Genomic DNA, 11,528 nt, shown 5'->3' on the forward strand with positions numbered 1-11,528 from the left:
TTTAATTAAAATTATATAAAATTCCTAAATATTAATAAAAGTTTATATATACATGTACACAAAAATATTCGATCAGAATTGACTTAAAATTTGAAGTCAAATTTTATTTGTGTTCTTTGAAAAAGGTACAATATTTGAATTTTTTAATTACAAAGAAAACTCTTTTAATTCTTATTTTCGATGGAGTTTCAATCCAAAAACCATCTAAATTTGATCTTAGAAAGATGTGGTTTGCTTCAAGGGTCATTAAGACTTAATCTTGAAGTAGGGGCGAAGTCAGAACAATTTTTTAGGGGGGCGAATGAAATTTTAATTTTTTATAGTCTATATCTTTGTAAATTTTAAAGTATTAAATTGAATTTTTATAATTTTAGGGGGGCAAAGTGTAATTTTACCTTTACTAATTTAAAATTTTAAAAAAATTTAGAGAGCCTAAATGTCAAATTTTTATTTTAGGGGAGCCGGGGCCCATGCCAGCCCCCTAGAATCGCCTCTGTCTTGAAGTTGAGTTTAGTGAGATGTTTGCTTAAAAATTTGATTTGATTGAATTTAAAGGTCTTTGATATGATCTTGAATCAATGATTTTCACTTTAAAAGTCATCGGAACTTGATCTTAAAAATGAGTTGTCTCCTTTATATTGACACAACCGAATTGGAGATGATCATCTTACTCGTACCCTAATTTTCAGAATTTTTTTAATATTTTGCGATCCGTGATTTTTTTTTAATTTTTTTCCGGGGAACTTGAACCCAAATTTAAAACGCATGCCACTTATATTTTTGTTTAACTCAAAAAAAAAAGAGAAAAGAATTCAGCTAAAAATTCAAAGTGGAAGTGGTCTAAAAAGCATCCCCATTTCGGGCAAAAGAACGTCTAAGGGTGGCACTTTCAAAAAAAAAAATGTCTGCTGGTAGTAGGAATATAAAAGCTTTTATGCTTTTTAAGGGAGAAGAGATCTTGAGCGCCAAAGAGGTTGTGAGCGCCATTGCCCGCGCCCATCAAATGCCCGTCTCACCTAAGTCTCGAACCTTGGAGCCCCCACCATCAGTTAGGTTCTTGACGATGCTCCAACGAGGCATTTCAGAAGTACAAAATGACGCAACAAGTCCTTCCTTTCACCCCCAAACTTGGAATCGTTTAGATGATTTCAAATGAAAGATATTGTTTCAAGAGTATTTTAATCCACCAAAATTTTAACTTGATACATGAATATTTTATAATTAATTTAAAATTTCGTCCTTTACAAATATCCTCTCAAAACTATATGAATTTTGGAATATAAAAATAAATTAATCTTAATTTTAATTTGGTCCTCATGTACAATAATTTCACAAGAATTGCTACATAAATTTGAAGGAGAAAATAGCCATGACATCTTCTTTCTAGAATAATTTAGTCGGTCCAACATTTTTTAACCTCACCAAAATTTAAACTTCAAAAGGCAGCTCATAAATATTTGTAATTTATCAAGCGCAGTAGTAAAATATATTACACTTTCAAAAGGAGGATCTAAATTCGAATCTTAAAAAAATACCCACAAACTCTCGAACATAAACAGTAAAATAACCTAATAAATATAAATAAAAAAACTTATAATTTCATGTAAACTTTTAAACCTCGAAAGAAAATTGTATCAAGATAAAACTTTTAATTTCCAGTCATTGCAGGCTTTTATCTCGTCTAATGAAAGTCGTTAATCAATTAAAAGTCTCAGTTGATGTACCGCATTAATCTTCCTCGCCTATAACTTTGAAAATTTTCGTTTGAGAAATTAAAATGGTTTAACTTATAAACTAGTATTTAAGTTATATCTTTTTTCAATTTTGATATGTAAATATTTCTTTTTACAAGTGTTGTTAATTTTTTTCTCTCAAGTTGGTATTTTTGTTAGTCAGGCCATTAGTTAAAATGTTATCTATTTAAAAAAAAGATTAACCCATAAATTGGTACTTAAATTATGTCATTTTTCATTTTGGTATCTAAATATTTTTTGGTCACAAGTATTACCTAAACTATTTTTTTCCAAGTTCATGATATATCTTCATTAGTCAAACCATTAGTTAAAGTATTAAGTCTATTTTTTAAAAAAATGGATTAACCCATAAATTGGTACCTAAACTATGTTATTTTTCTCATTTTGGTACTTAAACATTTTTTTGTCACAAGTGGTACATAAACTATTTTTCTCCAAGTGGTGCCTCTATTTGTTCAATTGTCAGTCAAACCATTAAGTTTATTTTAAAAAAAGATAACCGATTAAGAAAAGACAATGTATTATTTTCATCTTATATATATTCTTAAAAAATATTAAAAATAAAAAATATTTAAAAAATAAAGAAAACTGATTCGACTAGTTCAACTAATTTTTAGCTTGATTCAACTGATTTGTATTGGTTCACGAGTCAACTAGTTCAACCATTATCTCTTGATCGGTTCTCGGTTTAACCGGTCAATCCAATCCAGTTCTAAAAATATTGGTTTTGATCGATGAAAGAACTTTTTCAATCCTGTTAGGCGGTGAAATTCGAAGACAAAATTAATCGCTAGTGTCTCGATCTCAATAGGACCAATTTCGAGCATTGCTGACATTGTCAGACATTTTAAAATAAGAAGAAAGGAAAAAAAAAAGAGCAAATAGAAAAGAAATAAAAAAGGAGAAATAATGTAATAGAAAATAAACGAATTAAAATTTATTTTTAAAGTTTATATGGTGTGGCAATCTATTATTGGCTAAATATTTTTTAACGGATATAACAATTTGGTGTAAAATGAGTAACAGAAGAATAGTTTAAGTGCCACTTGAGACAAAAAAAAAAAAAAACAGTTTAGGAACCAACTGTCGGAAAAACTCCGGTTCAAAAACGATTTTCTTGCACAATGAAAAAATAAAAATTTAAAAATCGAGCCGGTTTGTAATATTTATAGTAATAAACTTTTCTCAAAATCACACTTGTGTTTTGGGCTAGACAGATCATTGTCGTTCCTAGCTTTCAACTGAACGACCTTTCTAGCTATTCTCGTACCACGAACTGCTTCGAGTGTGGGTCGAACAAATTCGGATCAAACACAAAATCTGAATTTATTTACTACATTCAGTGGGGAAGTAAAACTCTTTCTCTAATAGAAATCGGTAGAACTGTTATTCCCGGAAAATAGAATTTATACTTAGAAATAAATTCTCACTTTTTTCGGGTAGAATAACAATATCTCAAACTTATGTGTAACTTATTGTGTTTATAGTTCTATCAGTGCTATCTATTTATAGCGATATGAAGTGAAACCCTAGTTGAATTAGTAGAAACATTTAATGCTTATTTGATAGAAAAATAATCTTCTAGTTTAACTAGAGGAGAGAGAGGCTAATAGGGTTTGCTTCCTCTCATATGTATTATGATGGAGATTTGAGCCTCTCTATTGGTTTCAATTATATGTGCTTCATGGATTTTTAACCCATCACATTATAATTTAATTCAACCCAATACATATTTTTATTTATCAAAATAGACATTATTTATTAAATTAATTTAAATAAATAAAATTTTCAAGTAAATGATTTTCTCAACCCAATTCTAATTTCGTTAAAATCATTACAACTTTACTGTAAAAGAATTTATGAGAAAAAATATTTAATTTCTACATTCAACGGATTTCATAATATCCAATTAATTTAATTCCATTTTCAAACTTCAATTATTTAATTAAATAATAATTCAAAAAACTTATTTTCATACTAAGTGAGAAAACTACATTCATTTATGAATGTTTCCTATTTCTCTAATTGACCGCACCTTGACGTGCGTGCACCGAAGCTTGTAAATCTGTAATTAAATATATGAGTATGAACTGCGGTATCTACAAGCATATAAATCAAATTGTAATATAGTTAAAAGTGTTACAGCAGAATAGTAGGAAGTATTCCGAGAATCGTACCCAAGGGAGGCTTTCCTAAACTAAATTGCAAATAATCAGACAACTAGGTCTAAATACTATTTTCGTACTAATTATATTACAACAAAACAAATAAGAAGAAAATATAAAATAAAATCAAAATAAATTCTAAGATAAACAATCGAATTTCAATCAATTTAAGCAGACAAAAGATTAACTTGCATTTGTTTTCATGGTTAACGTCAGATTCAGGTTTTTAACAAATTCGCTAACGATTAACCTAGTTAATACCTTTCAGCCTATAACTAAATTAATTGATTGATTTAACCTACTTATCTTATGATATCTTAAATCGGGATAGATTAAGTGGTGCTAAGTAGACTATCCTTTCAACTTCATCTACCTAAGTTACTTCTTAGGGTCCTTAATCCTATGGTTTAATTTTGCTTAATCTATACTAACTAATTTGTGATAATACCCTAACCCTTAGTTAATCACTTCCGCTTCCGCTCGTCAATCTTCCTAGGGTTCTTAGTTCATGGTCATTCTAGATACAATTTTTCCTAATCGATTTTGCACATTCGAAAGAAACGTAAAAAGAAGAGAAGGAAAAAAGAGAAATCTAAATCCACAGATAATTGTTGAAGCTTTGATTTTCAAAGCCCTTTGAATGGATGTTGATTGCTAAAAAGAGCAAAACTTAAACTTGAATTGAAGCAAAATAGTATTTGAACAAAAAAGCTGAATTAAAAACCTTAAATCTACAAAGAAAAAAAAATCAATAATCAAAAGAAGCCCCATAATTGAATTTTGAGCACTAATATTTATAGTGTTGTTCTTAGATGACCAAATTAGGTTAATTGTAAGCTACTAAACATGTTAATGAGGGTTTGCGGATGAAAAACACCCTTGGCTGCTAAATGGGCCTTGTCGGACCGGTGTCGTGACATTCTATGGTTGTTGTCGCGACATTAGATCTTGGTTAGAAGTTTGTTGTCACGACATATGGAAGTTGATGTCGCAACATCAATGGTTGGATGTTTCCTTTAAGGTTTGAAGTTTGTTGTCACGACATTCTCTCTGAGTGTTGCGACATCCGGGGCAGTCCAGTGACTCATTGGCCTAAAACGTCGTCCTGCGCACTCAACCAACACATTAGTTCTTTCTTGGGCACAGGTTGGCCTAACAGGTCATAAAACACTAAAAATCCATTTTATTAAATTCAATGATAAAACTACTAAATCTATAAACTAATTAAAAAGACATCAACTTACTTGAATACAAGCTCGTTAAGTGTTGAAAAAAGTTTAATTTGCCACAAAAAATTGTGGCAGATCACTAAATTTATCATTTCTATCCATTTTTGTTCATTTGATTCAACATGCAATTCATTTCTAATTCTAAATGCTTCTTTTGCAGTAAGAAAGGGCACTTAAAAGCGAACTGTAAAGAGTGGAAGAAATACCAGGCCACTAAAGACAAAGGTATGAAACTCTTTATGATAGATGCTTATTTAGTGGAAGGTTCAATAGACCACTAGATCATTGAATCGAAAGCCACTAATCATGCATGTGTTTCTCTACAGGGGTTGAAGGAGACGAAATATCTTATATATAAAAGTCTACCGTTGCAAACCAAAAATAGGACAACTATGGCAGCTGAAGCAGTGGTAGATGTTCATCTTTCTTTTGATAATTTTAGGAAGATAATTTTGAAAGACGTTTTCTATATACCAAATTTTAAAACAAACTTAATTTTTGTTGCATGTTTATATAAAGATAACTTAACCGAGACTTTTAATAATAGTATTGCAATATTTAGAAATCGTAAACTTATCTATAATGGATGAATGTCAAATAATCTCTATTGTGTCAAACCGAAGATGTACACACTGCTTAAGACTAAAATATCGAATAAAAAACTTAAAACTTCTCACTCTAATGAGGCTTACCCTTGGCATTTGAGATTTGGTCATATTAAACAAGAAATAATCACTAGATTTGTGAAAGGTGGCACTTTAAGTTTCCTTAAAGAAGTTGATCTTCTATAATGTGAATCTTGCTTGGAAGGTAAGATGACTAAGTGATCTTTTAATGCAAAAGGAACGAGGGCTATGAAACCTCTAGAACTTGTGCACACTGACGTATGTGGCCCTATAAGCAACAATGCAAGAAGTGGTTATGAGTATTTTGAAAAGTTTATTGATGGTTGTTCCAGATATGGATATGTGTACCTAATGCACCGTAGGAGTGAAACCTTTGATAAATTTAAAGAGTTTCGTGCGAAAGCAAAGAAACAACTAGGTTTACCCATAAAGGTACTTTGGTCTGATCGAGGTGGGGAATATTTGTCAGATAAGTTCTTATGGTACCTCATAAAGAATGAGAATCTATCCTAGTTAACCGTGTCGGGCACTCCACAATAGAATGGCGTGGCAAAGAGAAGGAATGAAACGTTGTCAGACATGGTTCGTTCAATGTTAAGTTATTCAAAGCTGCCAATCTCTTTTTGGGGATATGCGATATAAACGATCTGCTATATTCTGAATGATGTGTCAACTAAGACGGTGTCGAAAAATCCATACGAATTGTGGCATGGAAAGAAACCAAATCTAAACTATTTAAGGATTTGGGGATGCTTGGCCCACGTATTAGATAGAGATGCGAGAAAGTTGGACTCACAGACAGAATTGTACATGTTTGTAGGATATCCAAAAGGAACAAATGTGGTTTGTTTTATAACTCGAAAGAGAAAATTGTGATAGCGTTAACTTTTGCTACTTTTCTTGAGGAAAGTTACATGAATGACTTCAAACCTCGGAGTAAAGAAGTACTCGAGAAACTTTCGAGAAATATACAAAACCCTACAAAAATGATTCTAAAACCAACTCCTAATAGTAGACTTGAAAATGATAAGCAACATATGGTGCTTCATTGTAGTGGGAGGGTCTCTCATAAGCCTGAGCTTTTCCAATCTAGCAAAAGTGTTTTAAACACTAAGTCTGCTGAATAGGAAGATAAATACTCAGTCACATGTGACGAACTGTTGCAAAGTGCTGATTCCAAACTTTGGAAAATAGTTATGAAAGCTGAGATGGATTCTATAGATTCCAACTCAATGTGGGAACTTGTAGACTTACTGGAAAGGATAAAACCATAGGGTGTGAGTGGATCTACAAGAGGAAAAGAAATACAGTTGGAAAAGTGGAAACTTATAGGGCCATACTTGTAGCAAAAGGTTATCTTAGAAAAAAGATATCGATTATGAAGAAACCTTCTCTCCAGTTGCCATGCTAAAGTTAATTCATATATTGTTATCCATTACGGTGGCTCTCTTCAAGTCAATGCTTGTTTCCTTTAGCTATATATTCAGTAGGTTGCATCATATAGATGCTCTCTTTAAGATAGTCGTTCAAGAACGCTGTCTTGACATCAATTTGTTAGATTTCGTAATCGAGATTTGTCATAATGGATAAAAATATGCAGATTGACTTGAGCATGAAAACCACAGAAAAGGTTTATTCGTAATCGATACTTTCTTTCTAAGTATAACCTTTTGCTACAAGTTTGGCCTTGTAAGTTTTCACCTTTTCCATTCACATTTCTTTTTTTCTTATAGATCCACTTACACCCTATGGGTTTTATCCTATCTGGTAAGTCTATAAGTTCCTACATTGAGTTGGAATCCATAAAATTCATGTCAGCCTTTATAGCTATTTCCCAGAGCTTTGAATCAACACTTTGCATCGCTTCATCATATATGAGGGGGTTATCATCTTCCAATTTGCCAGACTCAATGTTTAAAACACTTCCACCAGATTTGAAGAACTCAAGCCTACGAGATACCCTCCCACTACGACGAAGCACCCTATGCCGTTGATCATTTGTAGGTCTACTATTAGGAGTTCATTTTGGAAGCATTTCTATAGGGCTTTGTGATTTCCCGAAAGTTCCTCGAGTATTTATTTAATTCAGGGTTTGAAGTCATTCATGTAACTTTCATTAAGAAAAGTAACATGAGTTGACACTATCACAATTTGTTATTTCGATTTATAAAACAAAGCACCATTTGTTCTTTTTGGATAATCCCACAAAATGTACAATTATGTTTGTGAATCCAACTTCCTTAAATCTTTACCTAATACATGGGTCGAACATCCCCAAATTCTTAATTTATTTAGATTTGGCTTCCTACCATGCCACAATTCGTATGGAGTTTTAAATACTGCCTTAGTTGGTACATTATTCAGAATATAACAAGCCGTTTGCAATGCATATCCCTAAAAAGAGATTGGTAGCTTCGAATAACATAACATCAAACGAACCATGTCTAACAACGTTCGATTTCTTCTCTCTGCCATGCTATTTTGTTGTGGAGTGTCTGACACGATTAACTGGGATAGAGCCCTATTTTCTATGAGATGCACTAAGAACTCATTTGATAAATATTCTCCACCTCGATTAGACCGAAATGCCTTTTGACCGCCTCCAGACGTACTAACTTCTAGAGTGTAAATCTTGCAACCAAATATTATCATTAGGCGACTTTTGCAAGTATACGAGTCAGGTTGTAATATAAATTTATACAACGAAGTATTGGAGTACTCCGAGGATCGTACCAAGGGAGGCGAAGCTAAACTAATTCTAACTTCAATATTACTAGATCTAATTAGTAATTTAATTAAACTATATTACGATAAATCCTAAGGTGATGAAAAATCAGATTGTATTAAAATAATTAAAATGCATAAAATAAAGACGGGAAACTAATTTGTAGACTTTATAAATTTTAGCGACGGAAGACTAACTCGCTTCGGTGATTATAACTAAATCCTATTTCGGGTTTTATTCAATCAACTAGTCATTAACCTAGCAGGATTTCTTGATCTTCCACTAAACTAATGAGTCAGCAAAAACTAATTATCGCTCAACCTCATAGTCCAGACCGGATTGGGGCAAGGTGTTTACGGATAGGCAATACCGATTTTGGGTTCATTCCCACCTAGATGGCTTCCTAGGGTTGTCAAGCCTAATGGTTTTAAGTTCTTATCCTAACTAGTTGATCCACTAAGAAACCCAACATAGAAGTTAATTACTCCTACGTCCACTCGCTAATCTCCTATAAAAGGATTAGCTCCTCATGGATCTAATAAGAATTACAAACTTGATTAAAAAGATAAGTATAAATAATAGATCAAGAATAAAGTTTAAGAAGAATCCTAATATGTATTTATAATTGCAAGAACAAAAATCCACAAATCGAGTTCCACAACTAATGAAAATAAAAGCTAGAATAAAATTACAAATGAAAATAACCTAAGTACAAAATAAACTAGCAAGAAACTGAAAATATAACTAAATGAAAGTCGTAACCTAAAACTTGAAAAAACTGTTTATGAAGTGTTTAAAGCAATCTATTTATAGGCCTAGGATTGATCATTGTCCATTGACCTAATTTGGCTGGTGTTTTTACTTTAAAGTTTATTGAACGGACCAAAACGCCTTTGGCTCATTATTTCTCCTCGTCAAGGCGGTGTCGTGACACTGATGGCAGTTTACGAGATATCTTATCAGACTCATTCCAGCATTTTCTAGCCTCGACTTGTGTGGTCGGAGGACATTTATTATCAAGGACTATTTTTAGTTTCTCACTGCTCAGGACAATCATGAGGTTCCTTTTCAATTCCGTATAATTATTTCCATTCAGTTTGTTCTCAGTGAGTATATTTAATAAGGGAGTATGTGCCATTTTCGAACTGAAAATAAAATATTCTTTAATTAATATCTTCGTATTAAGAAATTATTTGAAAACATTTTGTAACTTCACGATATGCATTAAGATGATGCATGCGTCTTACATTAAACATTGAAAACATTTGTAAGTCGTTGCAACAACGATCCCTACACCCATTAAATCAAGTCACTGTGGGGTAATATCGACCAACTAGTAAGAACATGGATTTTCATCAAATTAGTACACGAACCTAATTCCTTAGGAATTCTCACGTACTAATAATTAGTTAACGTTTGGTCATCGTTCTAACTTAAGTAAAGCTTCGTGGGAAGTTACTTAACTAGAAGATATTGAGTGTATAACCATAAACTCGATACCTATTACATCATGTACCACAAATGAGTCATCGTGAGACAATTTCACTGAGTAACATGCTGTGACTTGTTGTCTTCTTTAAAGAAAAATTTCATGTTATATCGTATGATAATACCTATAACAAGGCCGACCAACTATCATACAATTATAATATAGTTCTACTTACTTTCAAGAAATCTCCTCAGTGAGATCCACATGACAATCCTACCGTGGGGCAGTTAGATTGTCATGGCATCACAAGAGACCATTGATGGAGGCTGTAGGTCTTAGTTATGGACCTTCTCCCACTTAATCTTGAATGATCAATATATGCATGACAAGTACATGTGGCATTCTTTACCTAAACTATATGGCATGCTTATCATACATATGTATGAATATACATTCGCAGTCAAATAAATATCATCATGCTATCACATATAAAAGCATAAAATTTAAATGACCCTGACCAACCAAAGTTTCTATTATTCCATCTTGGAAAAACAATAAAATTATAAAATTTACCCCAAAGCATACTTTGGGTATTCTATTTTGCCACCATAGACTTCCTCTATGGTACCTGTTCACCTTGATGTCGTCATTGTTTTTCCGTCACCATTTCTGCGTTGCCGCCATCGCAAGGATGCCGCCAACCATCGTCGGCCACCACCGGTATCCCTTTCCATCGATCATCACTGTCGGACCACTGATAACCTCTTGCTGTTGGACCATCGTCAGTCTACTACTAGTTTAGTTGGATCGAGTTTGTGTCGTGTTGATTTGCCTGGATGCTCTAGGTTCTTCGAGTTTCGTCAAAAAATATAGGATACAGATGTCTTATCTTTATTTTCAGCTCACATAATTTATTCTAAAATAATAAAAATAAATCCTGTGTTGAGATAATAGTCCATGATCTAATTATACATACTCAAAAATTAATAATAATTACATTTAATTTTCCAGGAATCACAACTTTGGCAAAATTACTTTATCATACATAATAATAAAATAATAACATATATTCATTCGCATACATTCCTCCAAACATGCATATAATTATAAGAATGTCGCATTTTATCAAAATTAATCACACATGAAGAAGAGAGAAAATTTCGGTATTGGTTTATATTATAAACATAACACAACTTGGGTCTGATACCAATTGTTAGAAAAAATCCGGTTCAAAAACGATTTTATTGCATAGTGGAAGATTAAAATTTAAAAAATTGAGTCGATTTGTGATATTTAAAACAATAAACCCTTTACCAAAATCACACATGTTTTTTCAGCTAGACAGATCCTTGTCATTCTTGGCTTTCACCAAACGACCTTCTCCACTATTCTCATACAATGAATTGCTTCGGGTGTAGGCTCGAACAAATCTGAATCAAACATAGAACCAGAAACTATTTACTTTATTTTCAATGGGAAAGTAAAATTCTCTCTTTAATAGAAACTGGTAGAATTGTTATTTTGGAAAATAGAATTTATAATTAGAAAATAAATTCTCATTATTTTTTAGCCAGAATAACAATACATCAAAGTTGTATAT

Source organism: Gossypium raimondii, chromosome 13 (assembly GCF_025698545.1).
Source record: "Gossypium raimondii isolate GPD5lz chromosome 13, ASM2569854v1, whole genome shotgun sequence".
NCBI classification, from domain to species: Eukaryota; Viridiplantae; Streptophyta; class Magnoliopsida; order Malvales; family Malvaceae; genus Gossypium; species Gossypium raimondii.